Below are 22,774 nucleotides of genomic sequence, written 5' to 3' on the forward strand. Positions count from 1 at the left end.
TAGGATTTAGGGGAGACCAAGACTAATGTGCAGTCTCTGGGATTTCTTATAGCTGTGCAGCTTGGCCAGTGTTAAGGTGGGCCAGGGAAGAATGTAGAAGAAGTAATGACCTTGAACATCGATATTACTGAACTGCTGAGATATTTACTGCAAAGGAGCTATATTCATTCCTTATTTATCTGTTGCCACAGGATCACATTGATTCATAAATGCAAGAAGCCAAAGGCTTTTATTTATTCCCACTTTACCCAACTGAAACAGGCAGCAGCAACCCTGCCCCTACTCCATCCTTAATGTCCTCCAGGCATGGGCTGTAGAGAAGTTTCTGTGTCTGTCTGTGGGTGTGCAATCCTTAGTCAAACTCAAGTGTCACCTTTTAAAAATTTTTCTTTCCACTTAATGTATGCTAAACTGATCTTCTGCATATAAAGAGAATTGAAAATGAATCTTGATATGAATGGAAGGGGAGAGGGAGTGGATAAGGGGAGGGTTGCGGGTTGGAGGGACGTTATGGGGGGGAAGCCATTGTAATCAATATTCTGTACTTTGGAAATTTATATTCATTAAATAAAAGTTAAAAAAAAATTTTTTTCTTTCCAAGATCAGTTCTTTAAAATCACTTACAGTTCTTTTTTCTGTGGGCCAGCTTGGTTTCCCAGAGGGCTAAGCTGGCATCCCATATTTGGAGTGCTGATTTGAGTCTTGGCTGTTCCACTTCTGATCCAGCTCTCTGTTAATGTGCCTGGGAAAGCATTCAGAAGATGGCCCAAGGAACTGAGTCCTTGCACCAATGTGGGAAACCTGGAGGGAGTCCCAGGCTTCTGGCATTGGCCTGGCACAGTCCCTGCTGGTGTCAAAGTCTGAGTGTTGAAGTCCAGTCAACTGCACTTGAGTTCCATCAGTAAGAACACTAACCAAATCTTTCTCTTCATTGAATGCAACTTAGTATCTGTCATTGTGGGTAATGATTTTTTTAAGGTTTATTTTTATTTGAAAGAATTTCAGAGAGAGATCATTAGATCTTCCATCCACTAGTTCATTCCCCAGTTGGTTGCAACCCTATGGGTTATGATTTTTTTCTCTAGTTTGTTGAGAAGCTGAAATGAAAATTTATTAAAAAGCTTCTATCTGCTGGCTCATTCACAAATGGCTGTAATAGCCAGGGCAGGGCCTGACTGACCAGAGCTAAGAATCCATCTGATTTTTCCAATGAAGCTCTCAGGGACCACAGTACTTAAGCTACCTTTCAGTGTCTTCCCAAGCGCATTAGCAGAGAGCTAGATCAGAAGCACAGCAGCTGGAACTCGAACTTGTCCTCTCATATGGGATGATGGTATTTCAAGCAATGGTTTAACCCACTGTGCCATAATATCAGCCCCTAACTGAAAATTTAAATATTTTCTGCTCAACTTCTTACATACACATGCACACACACACACACACACACAAAGACACTTGAAAATGTGGACAACAGAATTAAAAGGTAAGTGTATTTTGATGTAAAAACATCTTAAATCTATGTATAGGTGTGGAGGACATGTAAATCTATATGTGGTTGTGCATACACACATGTGCTTGTACAAAGTTTGTGATACACAAGAGCTTAACTGTGCAATTTCTTCTCTGTTGTCTTCTTTCTCTATACTTCCTATATTAGGCAGGAATATAGTTTAGGTTAAAACAAATTGGGATGGGATTTAGTGGTTTCTGTAAGGTGGAATTCAAGGAATAGAATTGACTCAGAAATAGATTCAAAAGATCAAAATATTATCAGTAAATAACTCAAAGCTCAAAAACATCATGAGGACACTGACATTTCTTTTCATACCTCTCTGCTGTGTTGCCTCTGGGTTTTTTTATTGAGAAGACTTTTTCCCACTGTGACACAGATGTCCCTCAGGCACTAACTGGCCTGACCCACAGGCAGCAGAAGTTCTGTCCCAAAAACTCCAACAGGAGTTCTGAAGCTTGATCTAGAAAGCTGATTCCCTGACCAGCCCTGACCTCCAACTCTGGTTATCAGGCCTGATTCAGGGTCTGCATTCCCATGGTTCCCCTCCAAATCCCTATAATAACCTGGCTTGGACCAAGGTGAAGCCAGGAGCCAGGAACTGCATCCAGGTCTCTTTCAGGGTTGGCAGGACCCCATCATGTGAGCTATTCCCCAAGATCTGCTGTGGCAGGAAGCTGGAGTTGGGAGCCGAAGCTGAGAACTGAACCTAGGCACATGGATGTTTCTTAACCATTAGGCTAAACAGCTGTCCCCAAACAAGGCTCTTTAGACTAAGAGAGAAGGAACTTAGTGCTTGGCAGACAACACAGTCCATGTGATGATTCTGTCTGGTTTTGGCTACAGTAGTCTGCATTACTTTCAGCTTCGCTGTTTGTGCTTTCCATTACTTAGGGCAACTATGATCTGAAAATATTACTGAAGTGCAATGCAGAATTAAAGCATTTTGAGAGAGAGAATATGCACATAACTTTTATTGCAGTTTATTGTGATAATTATTATATTTTCTTACTAGCCATTATTAATCTCTTAATTGTGCATAAATTATCAATTTAACTTTATTAGAGGCATATATATATATATGTGAAAAAACCAGTCTTGCATATGTAAGTTTGGTATTATCCATGCTTTCAGGTATCCATTGGGGGTCTTGGGCATTTCCCCTGTAGATCAAGGGAGGCTAACTGTAATCTGTCATTGTCTGCAACATTTGGGCTCTGGACAATGCCTCACGTCTTTGTTTTCTGTCCTGTCATTCCTTAGCCCTTTCTTTCCAGACTGGAAGCTTTAGTAGGAATGTGCTTCCTCTGGAAGAATACAATGCATCCAGAATGAACAATGCTTGTTTGAAACCAAACATGTGGGTTTAAGTGTTCCTGCTGCAACCCCACCATCACTACCACCACCATCATCAAGAATATCCATTTTTTTAATATTCAACATGTGCCAGACCCTGGCTAAATGCCTTGAAACAGAATCTCATTGTATCTTTACAATAAAGTATTATCACCCTTAGTCTTCACAATGGGACAGATGTCTTTGTTTGCTCTATTTTACAATAAAAAAAAGCTAAGGCTGAAGTCACAGTACACAGAGCCAAGATTTGAATTGGATTTTCTGGACTCCAGGTCCTAGGCTTTTAACTAAGCTCTATGCCATTCCCCCAAAGCATTGTAATACTAATGATTTACCTAATGTTAACATAATTTTTCTGCTTTCTGAGCACTGTTTCTCAACATACAGCCCATGGACCACTTACATCAAAATCACTTGGGATTGCATGCTAAAAATTCAGATTCCTGGGCCTTATCCAGAAATCCTGTCAGAATCTGTGGGTAGAGTGTAATGATGATACCTCTCATGTGATTGTTTCCAAAGTGTGAGAGCAGTTGTTGAGGGAATTGTAGGATGACCCCTCTTCATGCTTATTTCAATCATTTGGTTACTTCCTCATGACTGTTCTCTCAGCAGCAATAACTTTTGAATTCACTGAGAATGGGGAACCAGGAGCAGCAGTTGGCCAAGGTCAGGATTCTCAATCTGACCTTAAGGTTCAAAGTTTTGTTTATAGGGAATGAGAAATTTTAGCTTAGCTAGAATAGTTCCAAGTCAGAGCTACTAGCATGATTCGCTCATTCCCATCCTCCAGTTCAGATGAATTTCTCCTGTTGTATTTATCAGCCTTCTTAATTTCTTCATGTTATTTACCCACATCTGTAATTATTATTTACTGTAGTCCCTCCTTACCTGTGGTTTAGCTTTCTGAGGTTTCAGTTACTTATACTCAACAGCAGTCCAAAAATATTAAAGGAAGAATTGTGCAAAGAACCAATTTGTAAGTTTTAAATTGTACACTGCCATGAGTAGTACAATAGGATCTCACACCATCATCCTCTGTCTTGCCTAGGAAGTGAATCATCCCTTTGTCTAGTATATCCACATTGTATAAACTACCCTCCTGTTAGTCACTGCATAGCCATATTAGTCTCAGTTATGAAAACCTATACAGGTTATTAAACTATCTGAAGTTTCAGGCATCCACTGGGGAAGTCTTGGAACATATCCCCTGGGGATAATTGTGTTAATCCTCTCCTTATCTGATTGGAATGCAGCTTCCCTGAGGGCATGGGCTTTGACTTTGCTGAGGAGAGTCACCACAGAATCCAGAGACTAGCACACGCCTGACACCTTCTGGATGCAGGGATACTTAGAAGAATGCATCAGTGATTTAGTGGAAGAAGCATGGCAGTGGCAGTCTCTTGGTAGTGACCTAAAGGCTGGCACCAGTGTTGTGGACTGAAATGCTTTCTATCATTTGAAGTCAAGCCTCAGCAGCTTCTTGGGAGCATGAGAGCAGGTGCCAGTATCAGTTAGAATAAGCAAGTGCATAGGATCCCCAGCAGCACTCTGATCCAAGCAGCTGTTTGAAACAAGTCAGAGGCCACATGGAAGACATGTATTGGAGATTATGGGAAAAATACACCTGACTGGCCTGTGGCAGGCCAGACCCTGGATTTGGGCAGGATTTCCTGGTGCCCATGAGTAGTGTAGGCTATTGATTCTGTTTGGCTATTCGTATTCTGTTTAGCTGGGTTAGGCCCAATGGGAGGAGTGGGCAGAGATGAGCCTGAGATGTACGGTTGTCATAGGGCACAGGCAATAGTAATATCTTTTGTTCTTGATGACACAGGCTCTTTGCTCTCTTCCTTTGGAGGTTTCCGTGCCTGTGGTTCCTGTTCTCTGTGAGGTGGTGGAAAAGAATTACCTTGGCCCAGATCCTGAACCGTCTCCCTCAAATGCTGAAATGCCACATGAGGTGTTTCAGTGTCTTCGTGTCTCAGCAACAAAATGTTGAGAGGTTTGAATTCTGCCTCTAATTTCTGACTATTCTCTGCTTCTAGAAATTTATTGGTGGAGACTCCAGTATAAAATGAATACATGCTCATTAAAATATTTAGAAAATATAGTAAATTAGAGAGACAAAAATAGAATTAGTAACACTACATCCCCAAAGAACTGCTGCTAATATTTTAGCTTATTACTATCCTACAAACTTATTTTGAATAGCTTTTAAAAGTTTGCATTTGCTTTACATAGTAGTAATAATGCTGTATACATAATTTCGTATCCCCAAGTATAAAATTATAATGGTAACATAGCAGCTTTTCCTTGTTATTATAAGCTATTCATAAATATCAATTGTGTATACACAGTTGCTTTAATCATTTCCTTACTCTTGGACATTTAGGTTGTTTGCAATTATTGAATAATGCTGTGATGAACATCTTTGCATATAAAACATTTCCCACATCAGGAAATTTTTTTTCTTAGTGTGAATTTCATGGAAATGGAGCCACAGTGTTCATGTTTGTAAATTACCCTTACCAGCAGCTGAAAAGTAACTTGTGCAAATTATAATAAGGTGCCATTTCCACCAGGAACTTGACTGCCATCTACAGGAAAATTGTCTCAATAACTACATCTATAATTCTTGCAAGGAGAGTAGCACCCCTTGGAGATGTTCAAAACTCAGCCTGTACAACCATAAGTGGCAGACCTGATGTAAATATTTATAAGATTCCAAACTCCTTTCCATATTTTCTTTATATATTTGACAGGCAGAGAGCTCCCATCTGCTGGTTCACTACCTAAATGTCTACAACAGCTGAGGTTGGGCCAGGGCTGAAGCCAGGGGCTAAGACACAACCCAGGTCTTCCACATGAGTGCCAGGAATGCAGTTACTTGAGCCATCGCTGCTGCCTCCCAAAGTGCACATTAGCAGAAAGATGGAATCAAGAGCCAGAACGGGGAATAGAACTCAGGTATCCCTATGTGAAATACAGGCATCTTTTCCCCACCAAAGGTTTATTTTATTTTTTGAAAGGAAGAGTTAGAGGAACACACACACACAAACACACACACACAAAGAGAGGGAGGGAGGAGGGGGGAGGAGAGAGAGAGAGAGAATGAGAGAGATCTTCCATCTGCTGGTTCACTCCCCAGATGGTTGCAGCTGCCAGAGCTGGATCAGACTGAAGCCAGGAGCTTCTTCCTGGTCTCCCATTGGGTGCAGGGGCCCAAGCACTTTGGCCATCCTCAGCTGCTTTCCCCAGGCCATTAGCAGGAAGCTGAATCAGAAGTAGAGGAACTGGAGCATGAACTGGTGCCCATATGAGATGCTGGCATCACAGATGGTGGTTTTACTTGGTACCCCATGATGCTGGCTCTGGATGCAGGAATCTTAACTTCCAGGCAAAACACTCTCCCCAGTTCTCTTAATGGTAGTGTATAAGTATGGCATTTAACCATGCTTTAGTATGGAAACTTATTTTAATTGTTCTAATTTTTGAGGGACATGGTACTTTATTGATTTAGATTACTAATGAGGTTTAAAAATCATGATTTTCAGTTTTCTCTAAGGAACAAAAACTCTTTTATCAAAGATAGATTTTTCTTTCTTTTCCATCAAAGAAATGTTAAGAGGAAGTTGATAACTGAGGCTAGGTCTGGCGCCCAACTAGACAGAAGGTGTCTGCGGCATATGCCCAAGTCTAGGTCTCTGGCTGGGAACACAGAGTTGGCTCTCAGAGTTTCCAATTCTGCCTTCTAAGAGGATTCCTCCTGCTCTTCCCTGTCACTCTGGATTTATCCAGGGATCTCTTGGCTGTCCTGTGAGGGGTACGGAGTGGGAGTGTGCTCTGCATGAACCCACTGGGTGGTGGCTTCTCGGCTTGCTCAGCTGTGTCCCAGAAGCCTGAGTCATGGCGGCGGCACACCAGCACCAAAGTGAGTTCTGTGCTCAGGAGCTCTCCCCTGAGTGGTGGGCTGCCTGCTGAGCTGGCCGGCCACAGCATGCTCGGGAGGCCTTCCTAAGGCCCTCACCCACACTTCTCTACACACTGTGAGGTCTTCTCAGCTAGAGCCCGTGCTTAGGCCTCATCCATCCAAGAAAAGTGTATGAGCTCCACCGTTTCTAAGCAACAGCTCCAGTCCCTGTGCACAGTGGCCAACAAGGACAACCTTCCTGTCCTTGTAGAGTTCTTTGCGGCTGGCAAGGCAAAGAACAGATGAGTGGTCAGATAGATGAGTAAGGCAGCGATGTGCTCCTGAGTGAGGAGGTTGGTGGCTGGGGACACAGGAGGCTCTTTTGAGGAGATGGCAGTTGAGCTGAGACCTGAATGACCTTGTAAGTGAAGAAAGAGGCAGCTCATATCTATTGAGACATTACCAGGTGTTTTTGGAGGGTATAATTTTTTTTTAATTTTTTATTTTATTTTTATTTTTTGACAGGCAGTTAGTGAGAGAGACAGAGAAAAAGGTCTTCCTTTTCCATTGGTTCACCCCCCCAAGATGGCCACCATGGCTGGTATGCTGTGGCTGGTGTGTTGCGCCGATCCAAAGCCAGGAGCCAGTGCTTCCTCCTGGTCTCCCATGTGGGTGCAGGGCCCAAGCACTTGGGCCATCCTCCACTGCAGTCCTGGGCCACAGCAGAGAGCTGGACTGGAAGAGGAGCCACTGGGACAGAATCTGGCACCCCAACCGAAACTAAAACCCGGGGTGCCAGCGCCACAAGCAGAGGATTAGCCAAGTGAGCCATGGTCTGGCCTGGAGGGTATAATTTGATTAGTGCATGCTTCAAGGTGTAGGATTGCATCCAATGGTCATAGAGATGAAGGTCCTGCAGCTCATAAGCTTTAGAGCCAAATTTGTGGTCTGTGTGTATGAGTGAAACCCTTGTGCCCTTTGCACCAAACCAGATCTGTATAAAAGGGGGCTGATAGGCCCTGGGGCTGAGTAGTCGCAGTCCCTGGGTAGTTTGGGCAGTGATGAGAACAAGGGTGAGACCAAGAAAAAGAATTATTCTCTTCCCCTGATTTCCCCCACCGGTTTTGTTTTGTTTTGTTTTGTTTGCATCTGAAGTTCTCTGTGATTATAATTGGAATGTTCCTTGGTGGGCAAGACTAGCAGAATAGATAGAAAAACAAAATATGCTGCCTCAGAAAATCTCACATATACCCTTCTCTATCTCCAGAGAAGCCAGCCTCTACTGAGGAGATACAAGTATGTATTTTTTTAACATTTCTTTTTTTTAACTTTTATTTAATAAATATAAATTTCAAAAGTAAAACTTCTGGATTATAGTGGCTTCTCCTCCCATAACCTCCCTCCCCACCCACAAACCATCCCATCTCCCACTCCCTCTCCCATCCCATTCTTCATCAAGATTAATTTTTAATTATCTTTATATACAGAAGATCAACTTAGTATGTACTAAGCAAAGATTTCAACAGTTTGCACCCACACAGATACACAAAGTATAAAGTACTGTTTGAGTACTTGTTTTACCATTAATTCTCATAGTACAACACATTAAGGACCGAGATCCTACATGGGGAGCAAGTGCACAGTGACTCCCATTGTTGATTTAACAATTGACACTCTTATTTATGATGTCAGTGATCACCTGAAGCTCTTGTCTTGAGCTGCCAAGGCTATGGAAGCCTCTTGAGTTCACAAACTCAGACCTTATTTAGACAAGCCATAATCAAAGTGGAAGTTCTCTCTTCCCTTCAGAGAAAGGTACCTCCTTCTTTGATGGCCCATTCTTTTCGCTGGGATCTCACTCACAGAGATCTTTCATTTAGGTCATTTTTTTTTTTTTTTTGCCACAGGTAACACATTTCTTTTTATCATTTTTAAAATTCTTTTTATTTTAACTTTAGTTTTTTTTTTAAGTGAGTTGTACCATGCTTATCATCTTGCCTATCAATAGACAAATGGCTCTTTCCCAGATGAACCCAAATTGGAGCAAGTGTGGGCCCTTTGGAAGCCCTGATCAGTTCTAGCTGTGTTGAATCTTCTGGGAGCTGTTTTAGCTACAGCCTGACTCTAGGCTGTGTTGGGTTAGAACTCTTCTGGATGGGGCCTATGCTGTAGTGTAGCAAGTAAAGCTGCTGCCTGCAGTGCCAGCATCCCATATGGACACTGGTTCAAGTCCTGGCTGCCCACTTCCATTCCAGCTTTCTGCTATGGCCTGTGAAAGCAGTGGAAAATGGCCCAAGTCCTTGGGTCCCTGCACCACATGGGAGATCCAGAAGAAGCTCCTGGCTTTGGATCAGTGCAGCTCTGGCCATTGTTGCAGCCATTTGGGGAGTAAACCAGTGGATGGAAGACTTCTTTGTCTTTCTCTGACTCTGTCTCCCTATAACTCTGCCTTTCAAATAAATAAATAAATAAATCTTTTAAAAAAAAAGACAAAAAACTTCTGGAGAGGATCAAGGATGAAGTCATCAGCTCAGAGCTGTCAATGGGACTGTCAGCTTGTTTTTTTTTTTTTTTCCTAGTGATCTGTGACATTATTGACATTTTCCAACAGTAAATGTAAGAAGGAACTAGGCCCCTTTGGACAGGCATTGTGGCCCACACAGGAGACAGACAACCCTGAGATTTAGTGTGTGCAGGCCCAGTGGGAACTTTGACATCTTAATCATGTTCTTACTCAGTCATCCACAGCTAATATATCTTCCTGGCAAAACAGGTGTCTTCCATAAGGAACACAACGGGGGCAGATTGTTATCATAAGAGGCTGCCAAAGTCTGCTCTAAATTGTCCCTGAACCACTGATAATAAACCAAATTGCTACAAATAGACATCAGTTTGCAGAAATGTTAGCTGTCCAAGGGATGCCTTTGGCTTGGGGAGCAGAGGCAAATGTGTTACAAGTATCAGGTGTGTAGGAAGGGAACTTGAAGTTACCTTTGAGGACAGCTATTGGGTCAATTGTGATAGTGAGTTGTGCTGTTCTTTGAGTGTTCCCAAGAGTTTGTCCTCAGCCTCCTCAAATCACAGTTGGTATTTTCAACAGTATGCTCCATTGGTCTGGACAGGTTTACTGCTTTGGAATCCTAGGCCATTTGTGAGACTGTTTGAGTTCTTGTATGAAAAAGACTGATGAGTGAGAAATTTTCATCCTTTTTTGCATCAGGGTTATACAGTTGTGACTGAAGGAATAGAGTGGAATTGGGCCAGTATCATTTGGTTTTACTCTGTTTAGTCCAGGGTTCCTTGAGTGTTTGGAGAGCTAGGGCTAGAAAAGAGTAGAACCCTTTCCCAACTGTCCAGATGCAAGAGTGTAGTGAGCTAGATGTGGAGCACTGGGCCTCAGGGGCAGCAACACACACTCGCTTTCCCCAGGAGGAAGTTTCGGTGGGGACTTTGAAGGGTCAAGACGGAGAGGAGAAAGTACATACTCTGCCCTTTCTCTTTTCTCCTCGACTGCCTGCACTTTGATCTCTTTCCTTTTTAAAGCACAGGCTACTGTTTCAGAGAAGTCTTTATTTTATAAAATTTGGAATGTAAACAGAAAGGGAAGAACCAAAGTGTTATTCATAGCCTCACCACCCAAAGATGAGCAGTAACACACATTTAAGACCATTTTCTTTCTTTCACTCGGCCTTGTTACTTTTACCTAATTATGACTTTTTTACTCACATTTTATTTCACTTTATGTGTTATTACTGATTCTTTATAAACCACTTTAATGGCTACATAATATTCTAACAGGTGGGAATAGTATAAATTACTTAGCAGTTGTTGAATGTTCAGATTTTTTTCAGTGCTCATTTTTATAAATGAGAGTACACTAAATATCTCTGAAAATAACTCTTTCTCTGAATTTAAAAATATTTCCTGAGGATGGAGTGCTAGAAGCACAATTACTATGTTAAAGTAGGTAAGTATACCCAATACTTTTTTATGTGTTTTCTTTCCCTCCCTCCCTCCTTCTCTCTTTCTCTCTCTCTCTCCCCCTTTCATCATGCTATATGTTAGGTCTCTAAACTTACTGATCTTACATAGCTGCAACTTTGTACACTGTCAACTAATGTTCTCAGTATAATGCATGGGGTATGTATGGGTGTGTGTGTAACCAAGTTTGTTTCCTGAAAGTCATACAAATTGACAAACCCAGTCCCATTTTCCTAAATTTTGTGTTCCATTAAATGACACTCACCACTGTAACCACAATAACAAGGCTTACTAAATTATAATAAATATGATTGTTATGTTGGAAGATAACTGAAATATTTTTCAAGTGCATTTGAGATCAAAATATACCTAGAAGGGAGTGGGCATTTAGCTTAACACTTAAGTTCAATTCCTGGGCCCAACTCCAGATTCCAGCTTCCCACCAGTGTAGACCTTGGGAGGCTATGCTGGTGGCTCAAGGAATCAGGTTTCTATCAACCACATAGGAAATGTGCATTGAGTTCCTGCTCCTGGCATGGCCCTGCCCCAGCACCAGCCATTGTGGGCATTTAGGGAGTGAATCAGAGGTGGGAATTCTCTCCACCTCTGTCTCTAAACTAAAAAGGAAAAGTCACATGGGAGCTGGATGTGGAGTCCCTGCTTGCAGAAACAGGCCTGTTGCCCACAGATGTCTGGGACCTGATGATCAGAGACAGAGCAATGCTTTAGATGGGACACCAGGTGAGGTGAACAGACCCCATCCATGTGAGTTCTCAGCCTCACAGAAGTTTACATGAAACGTCAGTTTAAAGAAAACAGAAATTACCCCTCGTTCCATCCTCAGATAATTACATGAATCTAAAGCTTATAAATAAGGTGCCAAAGTAGCAATTTTGGCAACCTTAAATTCCAGGACACTAGAACTTAGGGAGGCTGTGCTAGAAAAAGACAAATAAGTGCTGTATTTATTTATATGACATTTATATCTCATTAGCACTTTGCTAACATATTTAGTTGCATTAAAATTAGAAGTGTATATATACTCATGTTAGAGACTTTTTATATATTATAAATTATTCATTAATTATGTTGTAATTAAAGTTATATTTTTATGTTTTATAAATACACCATTTACACACATATATAAGGAGAGAGCACACATGCATGCACGCTCACTGAGATCATGAGAGAGCTGTCCTTTCCTTTCCCTCCAGGCTCACTTAAGGCTTTCCATTTTCTATTGCATTCTGCTTGTGTCTTGGGACTGTTACAAATGCTTGGTATCTGAGAGTGCACTAAAGAGGGTCTAAGTACCTCACTGAGTCTAATCATGGCCTCTACACTAACAAGAACATTGACAGCTGAATGTCTTGCTTAGGCTGTTCCAGCAGCTGTGCTGAGCATCTCCATGGATTCTCCGATTTTATCAGCACAGCAATTCCGGGGTTTGGTGTCGTACCCATTTTATAGGCAGGCTGACTGAGATCTTGAGGGCTTAAATGACTTACCCAAGCTCATTCATCTAATTGTCAGTGCTCAGGGGTGGGTGTGGCCCATGGCTGAGGTATGCAGAAAAGAATAACTTGTTTCACATTAAGAAATGAAATACTCATTTGTTTCACAATAGAAATGAAATACTCATTTGCATGGATTTCAAAACATTTCTGTGCTCCAGTGAATTGATCTTCTGCTTCCATTTCCATGAACTTTTGAAGTACCCATGTGTGACATTCTTGTATTTGTTAACGATTTATTTATTTATTTATTTATTTGACAGGTAGAGTTACAGACAGTGAGAGAGACAGACAGAGAGAAAGGTCTTTCATCCATTGGTTCACTCCCCAAATGGCTGCTACAGCCTGAGCTATGCTGATCCGAAGCCAGGAGCCAGGTGCTTCCTCCTGGTCTCCCATGCAGGTGCAGGTGCTGAAGCACTTGGGCCATCTTCTACTGCCTTCCCAGGCCACAGAAGAGAGCTGGACTGGAAGAGGAGCAACTGGGACTAGAACCCGGTGCCCATATGGGATGCTGGCACTGCAGGTGGATGATTAACCCAGTGCACCACGGCACTGGCCCTGCATTCTTGTATTTTAAAAGGGAAAGGATAGAGTAGGAAAACTGTAAGTTTAGGATGCTCTTTAGTTGTAGTGAGAGTGGACTGTCATAGCTAGTGACAAGTTGTGTTCTCTGCAAATACTAACAGATGCACCATAATGAGTTGGAGAGGTCCCTTCAGCACCAGAGTTGGGGTCACATCCAGCGCAGGGAAGCTCTGGACAGAGGCTCTGAGCCTGGTTTCTGTGTGGCTGAGGAAAGGGCCATGGAAGAGGCTGCCACCTTGAATGGCCAGCCTTACCCCTGGCATTCCAGGACACAGACCCAGAGCCTGTGCTTTCAAATGTTGCACAGCTCATTTTTTAAATAAGGCTTTTATTTAATAAGTATAAATTTCATAGAAACAGCTTTTTGGATTATAGCGGTTCTTACCCCCATAGCTGCCCTCCCACTCCCACTCATGTACCACCTCCTACTCCCTGTCCCATCCCATTCTTCACTAAGATTCATTTTTTTAATTATCTTTATATACATAAGATCAACTCTAAGTTAAGATTTCAACAGATTGCACCCAAACAGACACAAAAAGTATAAAGTACTGTTTGAAGACTAGTTTTAACATTAATTCTCATAGTACAACTCATTAAGGACAGAGGTCCTACATGGGGAGCAGGTGCACAGTGACTCTGGCACAGTTCATTTTTTAAAACTGAATTTTGAGGCTTTAGATTTCATAAGGCTGACATTTTTTGGCTTGGAAAGCCAATACTTTCTAATGCATTATTGTTGAGGAATGTGGATGTTTTGTTCAAATCCTAAGCAAAAGGCAATTACAGAGTAAAAGGGAAGATAAATTATATACAGTTACAAGCCAGAACGTAATGACAGTCATATCACGTGATGGCAGACCTGTAACACTGCTAAGGCTGCATGTTGAGGACATTCTCTAGCCTCAAACACCTACATTTTTTTAAAAAAGTAAGCTGAGGGACCTGGTGCTGTGGCGTAGTAGGCTTATCCTCCACCTGTGGTGCTGGCATCCCATATGGGTGCCAGTTTTTGTCCTGGCTGCTCCTCTTTCAATCCAACTCTCTGCTGATGGCCTGGGAAAGCAATGGAGATGGCCCAGGGGCATGAGCCCCTACACCCACATGGAAGACCTTAAAGAAGCTCCTGGCTTCCGATCAGCTCAGCTCCAGCCATTGCTGCCATTTGGGGAGTGAACCAGCAGATGGAAGATCTTTTCTCTGTCTCTCCCTCTCTAAATCTACCTCTCAAATAAATTTAAAACATTTTTTTAAAAAATGGGAAGCTGAAAATAACTTATGCATCTTAAAAATTCAGAGAAGAGTAGAGTGAATCAAATGGGGGGAGCAATAGATGTCAGAGGAAATGAAGGTGATAAAAAGTAAAGAGGAACTGTTCACAGCACAGCCTGAGGAGGGATGGAGTCTGTGTTGCACTGGGGTTTTGCACTTGCATTATTGGGCTACTGGTGCTCCAGCTCTGCTAAAAGCTCAGGTGCAGGCCCTGAGGGGCACAAATGCTTTGCTCTGGTCAGAGTTTGGTTGCCATGGTAACAGTTCTCTGTGATGGTGGTGGGGCTTTAATCCGTGATTGCACCAGAAGGGCTCTGTCCTCCTGAAGGGGCTGATCCCAGTATCACAGGAGTGGCTCAGTCCTTGAAAGAGTGCATTCTTGACAAAAGAGTGACTTTGCCTGACTCTTCCTCACAGGCCCTCTACCCTGTGTAACACCCTGCCAGAGATGGCCCTTCACTGGGAATTCCAGCCTACAGAACCCAAATGAGTGCCTGTTGTTGATAAACTGCACAGTCTGTGGTGGTCTGTTACAGCAGCAGAACATGCGCTGGGACATGGGCTTCTGCCAGTGTCTGATCCTGCTATCTGTTGAGCTTGGTAGCAGTCCTAACAGTAATTGCTGTGTTTACTGAGCACTTACTCCATGCCCATGGCCTTGCTGCATTAGCTTATTAATCCTTACAGCTTCCTACAAGGTAGATACATTTTCCACACCTCCAACGCTAGGGAATGAGCCCTAGTTTAGAGGTTTCATTTATCCAGTGGTGATTTCCTGAGTGTTTACTTTGTGCTAGGCAGCCTTCTCAGTGAAGGTGCAGTGCTGAACAAAACGTGCCAGTATGGATTTCTATCCTAGTACCAACTGCCCGAAGTTACAAGAGGGGAGTTGTGAAGCTGGCTCATGTCATTAGTCACTTCCTATCTGCTTTCCTTTTTCAGCACCACACCCTGACCACATGGCTGCTGACCACTGCACCTGCTTCACAGGGGGCTGGCACCTCAGCATGGAGATGAGCAATGGCGAACACACAGAAGGGCCTGGTGAGTGCCAGCCAGTGTGGCTCACATTCACTTTGTTCTCACATGGCCCTGACCTCTTTCAGCTCTCATACACATGTCCCGAGCAGAAAGTCCAGTGCCTTTGTGTGCTCAAGGATTTAACTTTACCCAGAAGGAAGTCTTTCCTGTGTCCTTGGCTTCTGGGAGGTTATCTCTGCGTCCTTGGAGCATGACTCATGACAGGATGGTCTTTGTCCACCTAGGAGCACTAGGTCCTGCCACAGAGTCTACAATACAATTTGGGGATGGGGCTAGCAGTGTGAGACAGTCTCTCAGTGGGCAATGGCCATGCTAGAATGAACAGTGATGTGAATGGCGGCTGTCTATCACATAGTGTCCGGTGACCCCAGAGGCACTGAAGACTGAGATCGAGCACATAGATAGTTAGTCATGCCTGTGGGTGGAGCCCTGGTGAAATCCCTGAACACCAGAGGCCAAGTGAGCTTCCCTGGTTGATAGTACTCTGCATCGTCACACACAATCACCAGGAGAGTGACAGTGTCCTGGCTCCACAGGGGGCAGACAACAGGAAGCTGTGTCCTGGGTGCTTCATCCATTGGCTGAGCCAGTCTCTATCCTTTCCCTGCATTAAACCCTAACTGTGAGTCTTACTCTGAGTCCTTCTGATTCATTATCAAAACTGAGTGGTTTGGGGGAGCCCTTGAGCTTGCAGTAGGGGTCAAACTTCACACCAAACTTCAAACTTCATGCAGTACACTTCCCAGGTCTCTTTTGGGGATATGTTAGATTGAGAAAAAGTGAAACCAGTCTGCATAATAGCAGAATGCCCCAGCTTCATGCTGGATTCATTGCTCCAGCAGTGGCCAAGGCAGCCTGTGCCCTGAGAACAGCAATAGCAGGGCAGGGACAAGTTCTGAAACCAGGCCCCAGGGCTTGGGGATCTGCCTCCATCAAGGGTGAACGTGCACCTTAGGGTGTGCAGCTCACACCTCGGGTGATAGCTACTTCTTCCATGGCCTCAGAACATTTTCCCTCCTTTATGTGATTACTTATTTACATCCTCTGTCATCCTAAAGGGATTGGAAGTAACTTGAATAGATATATATGTGCTCCAGTGAACTCACTTTCCAAAAAAAAAAAAAAAAAAAAAGGAGGGAAGTGGCAGAAGAAGGAGGAGGGGAGCAAATGGGAAAGGAGTGAGAAGAAGGAGTCGACTTGAAATTAACATCCAAAGTGCACACCATAAACATCACTTGCATCTATTCATTATGTTGTTTAAAGCCTCCATGTCCTTATTTATGTGTGTGTTTGTTTATTTACTTCCTTATTTATTTATTTCTGGCCTAGTTACTCTGTCTCTGACATTTCATTGCACTAAGAGCCTTCTACTGTAATAGCTGCTTGTCAGTTTTCTCCTGCATTCCTAATGGTTTTTGCCTTATGCTATGATGCTGTGTGATTCATTTCCAGTGGTTCATGATTGTTAGGTCTTCATTATGGGCTACACTTTCTAGCTAGTAAAGTAAACCATTTCTCTACTTAATGCATTTTGCCATGGATTCTATCTTGATACTAAAATGAGTACTCCTAAGCTATTATTTGTGAACAGCCACTATACCCTTGAGTAACTTTTTAATTGCAAGGCTTCAGTGTCATTTGGTTTTGTTTGTTTCTGATAAAAGCAGTATATATTTGTATTTGTTTTCAACGCAGTCCTGCACACAAATCTTGAGTTTGACAGAAGAGTTTAAAGTGATTACATATTATCAGAGTTGATGTTTGGTATTTCTCATTCCCACACTAACAGGTCTATCTTGAAGTTCCAGATTTCTATCATCCATCTCCCCAAGTCTCCACCATCCCCCTCAAATTAACACTCACCTCATCTTCCTTACTTCCATAAATTGTATCACCAGACACCCAAATTATTGCACAGTTATGAGTAAAACAGGGGTCTGTGTTTCCAATGAGCTTCTCCTCAAGGAGGCACTCATGGTGGCTTGGGTGCAGATGGGAGAAGCATTTTAGGTCAGTTACACTGTTGGTTTATGGGGATGGAGCAGGCTGGCAGACTGGGGACCCCCATCACCACCAAAATGATATAAAGAGCTTTGCTTGGGACACAGAGTTTCTTCCATGTGGCTGTTCCAATCCATTTTGTTTCACTATTGCCCTTCTAGTTGCCTACTAGGGAGCTCTGGAGTTGCTTTGTTCTGCTCATCTTCTCTTTCCAAGGTCAGCACACTTGTCTGGGACATGTCCACTTGCACATTGATTTTTAGAACGTGCCTTACTTCTTTGGTGTTGGACTGAGGTTAAAGGCCTCTGCTTCTAGAAGCTGTGGTTCATTTTGGTGGGGTGTTGGGAGAGAATTATTATCTCCATAGCTGTGTGAGACCCAGGTTTTAAATCAGTTACTTTCAAGATGTCCTGGCCTACTCAGGCTTATGTGTTTTTTGTTTGTTTGTTTAATCTTCAGCTTAGAGCTTCCCCTGGGTTATCTTAGAACATATTTTGTTTATCCCTGTTGTTTTGGGCAGTTTATTATCACTCTTACTATTCTGACTTCTGTTTCAATCCAATTTTATCTCATTTCCATATTCTTGACAATTCAAAAATAATTTTTGGGCCATTGAAAACAATTTCTTATTTCCAAGGCTGCTTCTGGTTTTATTACACTAATGAATCTCTTGGGAAAAAGGTAAATTTATGTTTCTCTTTATGGATGCTTCTTATTTCTTTGATATCAGTCTATTTCTTTCTTATCAGATTGTATTTTTTGATTCTGCTGATAACATAAAAGAGATAGTTTAATTCTGTTTTCCCCCATAGAGTATGATTTTAGAGAGTTGCTTTATCTCTTTTTCTCTTAATGATTCACAAAGTCTGCAGGGGCCTCTGTATCCCTCCCTGCCCCCTAGTTTTTCCTTTTTCTATTTACTCATTCTTCACTGCAGAGCCATTTATCCAGGCACAGTATTTTGCCAAGAAAACTTTCAATTCACTTCTGACCAGGTACAGGTTATAAAAAGAACATCCCTTGCCAAGAAAGGTTGCACATTGAATTTCCTGAATCAGTCACTTTCATTGGCATTTTTTATTCATCCTGTGCTGCCAGAGACCACCAAGTGCCTTTTCAAAGTATTCCAGGAGTGGTGGTCTTCAAATGGTAGCTCTTGAGTCTACAGGAAATGGAAATATAACTACTAAATCATTTTTCTGTACTATTGACAAATGAATAAATGATGTAAGTAATGAGCAAAATGTAATTTTGCTCCTAAGTTGTCTCTTTCTCATGCTGTTTATGGGATGAATTGGAAGAGGGTCAATTCTACAAGGTCATGGGGTTTAGTTAAACATATTACTAGGGAGGGTTATAAAGTGAAAATCAGCAAGGCAGAGTTCTGGGTTTCTGATCTCCAGGCATCCTTCCGGGATACCCCTGCACCAGAGCCTTTGGGATTTGTTTTGTCTGTTCTCTGTAGGAGGGGCTTCAGCAGAGTCAGCACCTCCCTTGCTAACCCTTTTAATCTATGCTGCCTTGGTGGTGACAGAAGAGGTCAGATGCAGTTTGTTTAGGGAGGTGTTGGAATATGTATCAGGAGATGCTGGGAGGCTCTGAGAAACTGTAGATCTTCTACTACTAGGATGGGGGCAGAGCTCCCCATGGATGACTGGGCTCAGGCCAGTCACCTACCACTGGGTGTTGGAGTAGTCCTTGGTCTTGGTCTCAACCACAATGCAAACTACTTTCCAGAGAAGTATCTAGGGATCATTTTTCTGATGACCCCACCCAGTTTTCCACAGATTATAATTCATAAAGATGTCTATAATTTGGTCAATAAAAAGAATATCTTTAATTTCCCATTCAATCTTGAGAGTCTATGAATCTGTGGGATTTTTTAAATTTATTTATTTGAAAGGCAGAATGACAGAGAGTTGGAGAGAGAGAGAGAGAAATGTTTGGTTGATTGATTTATTTCATCTGCTAATTTTCTCTCCAAACTGCCTGCAACAGCTAGGGCTGGGCCCGGCTGGGGCTGTGAACTAGGAGCTCCATCTGGGTTTCCCATGTGGATGTTACAGGCACAAGTATGTGAATCATCATCTGTTGCCTCTGCAGTGTTCTTGAGCAGGAAGATGGATTGGAGGTAGAGGCAAGACTTGACCTCAGGCACTCTGATGCGGGATATGTGTCCTAGGCAGCAGCCTACCCTCTATCACAACACTCATCCCACAAATCTGTGATTGTAATGCAATCTGTTTTTAAAGTTGTCACATACATATTTATCTTTTTACTATTTTACTTTGAAATAATTTCATATTTCTGGAAAAGTTGCAAAGATAACAGAATTCCTGTTTAGCTGTGAAAGAAGAAGGACCTCATCTAATATGTCCATATCCATATGTCCATATCCTAACCTCTAGAACCTGTCACTGTGTCACCTTAAAAGGCAAAAGGGACTTTGTTTCTGTGATTTGATTATGGTTCTAGAGAAGGGGATGCTACTGTGGTTGAATTTGATGACCCACAGTAAGCAAAGGGGTCCTGATAAGGGAAAGGGGAGGCTGGGGAGTGCAGGAGGGATTTGGAGATGCTGTGCTGCTGTCTTTGAAGAGGGGACAGGGATATGAGCCAAGCTGGAAGCTGGAGAGGCAAGGAAACAACTTGCTGAATAGGCTGAGAGTTTTACTCTGGGAACAGGAGAGTGTTCTGGAGACAGATGGTGAGTGGTGATAATTGCACAGTAATGTAAACGTGCTGAATGCCACTGGTAAATTTTATGTTATGCACATTTCACCAGTTTTCTAAAAAGGAAAGGAAGGGGCCAGTGCTGTGGTGTAGTGAGGAAAGCCACTGCCTGCAGTGCCAGCATCCCATATGGGTGCTGGTTCGAGTCCTGACTGCTCCACTTCCAATCCAGCTCTCTGCTGTGGCCTGGGAAAGCAGTGGAAGATGGCCCAAGACATTGGGCCCCTGCATCCATGTGGGAAACCAGGAAGAAGTTCTGGCTCCTGGCTTCGGATCAGCCCAGTTTTTTCTGTTTTGGCCATTTGGGGAGTGAGCCAGCTGATGGGAGACTGACTCTCTCTCTCTCTTTGTACCTCTGCCTTTCTGTAACTCTGCCTTTCAAATAAAGTAATAAGTCTTAAAAAAAAAAAAAACTGGGGGGGGGAGGAGGAAACAGATTCTGCCCTAGAGCCTCCAGAGGGAAGATCTTGATTTTAGCCTAGTGATGCTTCTGCCCTGTAGAATGATAATGTGCTTGTGCTATTTAGGTCAAAAAGTTGTGGTTCTTTGTTATAGCACCAATAGCAAACCAGGCCAGTTCCCTTCACTTAGTTTTCCTTAGTGTTAAATCTTTTGTAAACATGGTCTGTGAATTAAAACTAGGAAATTAACATTGGAACAATCTTGTTAACTAAACTTCAGTTTTATCCAGTTTCCCCAGATTTTCCACTGGTGTTCTTTTCCTGACCCCTCACCCAATCCAGGATGCTGCCTTGCATCTAGCTTCCATTTACTTTCATTAGTCTGGTCTAAACTGTGACAGTTTCTCCATCTTTTGGTTTTATGAGCTTGGAACTTTTGAAGAGTCCTGGTCTGATGCTTGTGGCATATAAATCAATCTAAGTTTTATTATTTTCCTCACAATTAGAGTGAAGTGTGGGTTTGGATGAGAAAACCACAGAAGTGATATGCTCTTCTCATCATATCACACCAGAGGGTGTCATGTGATATCAATACATTCTATTATCAGTGGTGACAGTGGCTGAGAGAGTGATGGCACATTTCTCCACCATGAAGTTCCTGTTCTCCATTTCCAGACTTCTCTTCATAAAGTCGCTGCAGTTTTATTTCAGTCTCTATTGGTAAAGGTATACAAGATCTTTCAGAGTCACCCAAATTGGGTGTGAATGCCAGATGTGCCACTTCACAGTTTTACAAAGTTGGAAAATCAATCTCATGTCCGCGAGCCTCATGCCTTTTTTCTGTAAAACTGAAAGAGTGAAAGCTATGGCTGTTGTGAGGATGACATGAGATGGCACAGCTAGTTACTGAGGAAATACTCCTTCATCCTCTACAACTTGGCAAGAGTCAGGTTGAGGGGAAAGGGTGCCAGTGGTGGGTATCAGTGATGGACAAGTGATGATAAGGACTATGTCTGCTGAGAGCTCACCATGTGACAGGAAGGGTGGCCATGTGCATATCACAGCTCGGGCCTGCACAGCACTGTGAGAGTGCACAGTGTGAGCCTCTTCCCAGGATGTCAGGAAGGTCGCTGGGAACAGTGCTCAGGAGGTATGCAGAACTCTCTGCTCTTGAGGCACAGAAGTGTGCTCTCCTTGCTCCACCTTGGAGCACTTCCTAGTCTCCCACACTAGATCACAAAAAGATGTTTTTCATTTTGAGCCCCATGGATTCAGCAGAGCCTTTGAAATGCCAGTGTAGGTGATGATGCTCCGAGTGGGAGCCGTGTGTGCAGTGGTTTCCTCGTGTCGCTGACCATAGTCTCTTGCCTGGCCTGTGTCACTAGCCCAGTGTTGGGCAGACATGCTCCATGGAAACCTCACGTTTGTGCATGGGGTCCTTCAGCACATGCTAATTGCCTGGGATGAAATCTATCTTGAAAACTTCCATGCATTCAGCCTGTTTAACTTTGCACAAGCATTTCACAATGGTATTCTGCTTACATGCATTCCTGATCTCTTCAGTTCTAAAGGAGAGATGAACCTTCCCAAGCCTTGTTGCATACACAGGCAGTCACTGAAAGAAAACTTGTATATTTAAAAAGTGAAAAGTAAATGAACTCCTGCATACCCATTACTGAAGTCCAACAATTAACAAGATTTGGGCACCTCTGCTTACTGTGTCCTCCCTCCTGGTTAAGAGCTTTCTGGCTGATATATTTAAGTAAATGCCAGATATCCTGTCACTTTATACCTATTTTCTCTGGTGTATATCTTTAAAAATATACAGCTTTTCAAGCAGAATGACAAATGGGTATCAAGCCTACTAAAAACAAATAGTGAACAGGATGAGTGTGTGGTGTAGTGGTTAAACTGCTCTTTAGAATGCCCACCTCTCATATTAGACAGCCTGGGTTTGAGTCCAGGCTCTGCTCTCCATAGCAGCTACCTGTTAATGCATATCTGAGGGGGCAGCAGGTGATGGCTCAAGTACTTGAGTCCCTGCTACCCACATGGGAGACCTGAATGGACTTCTAGGCTCCTAGATTTGACCTGGCTCAGCAGCTCAGCTGTTGCAGGAGTTTGGGGAGTGAAGCAGCAGGTGAGAGATCTCTGTCTCTGCTTTTCAAATAAGAAAGCCAGTTAACAAAGCAACAGTAACTTGTTCTCTACTAAGAATGAAGGGTTTGGGAAGGCCCAGTGATTGCTGTTTTAGAATAGGCCTGAGTAGGGATTTGAATTGTAACTTTATCACTTATCTTCTGCCCATGGAAAATCACTCTTCAAATCCTGAAGATGTCTCAGTATCCCCTGCATTCATCACAGCTTTGGCAAGAGGAGGTATTCTAGCCAACAATTGTGAGGCAAACTCAGGCAGTTTGGGGAGGTATATTCTTAGTCCACAGGAAGATAGGTTCCAGATTGTGA

At 42.8% G+C, this 22,774-nt stretch overlaps 1 long non-coding RNA gene across 2 annotated transcripts in view; it reads left to right on the forward strand.

Moving 5' to 3' along the window:
• Positions 1-22,774, forward strand: part of LOC127487441 (uncharacterized) — a 92,228-nt gene that overhangs the window by 37,439 nt on the left and 32,015 nt on the right. For both annotated transcript variants that reach the window (XR_016221721.1, XR_016221719.1), the window contains one exon: positions 15,074-15,175. This is a non-coding gene — a long non-coding RNA (uncharacterized LOC127487441). The remainder of the gene's footprint in view (positions 1-15,073; positions 15,176-22,774) is intronic.

Source organism: Oryctolagus cuniculus, chromosome 15 (genome assembly GCF_051225735.1).
Source record: "Oryctolagus cuniculus isolate XC-2025 breed Fujian yellow rabbit chromosome 15, ASM5122573v1, whole genome shotgun sequence".
Taxonomy (NCBI): Eukaryota; Metazoa; Chordata; class Mammalia; order Lagomorpha; family Leporidae; genus Oryctolagus; species Oryctolagus cuniculus.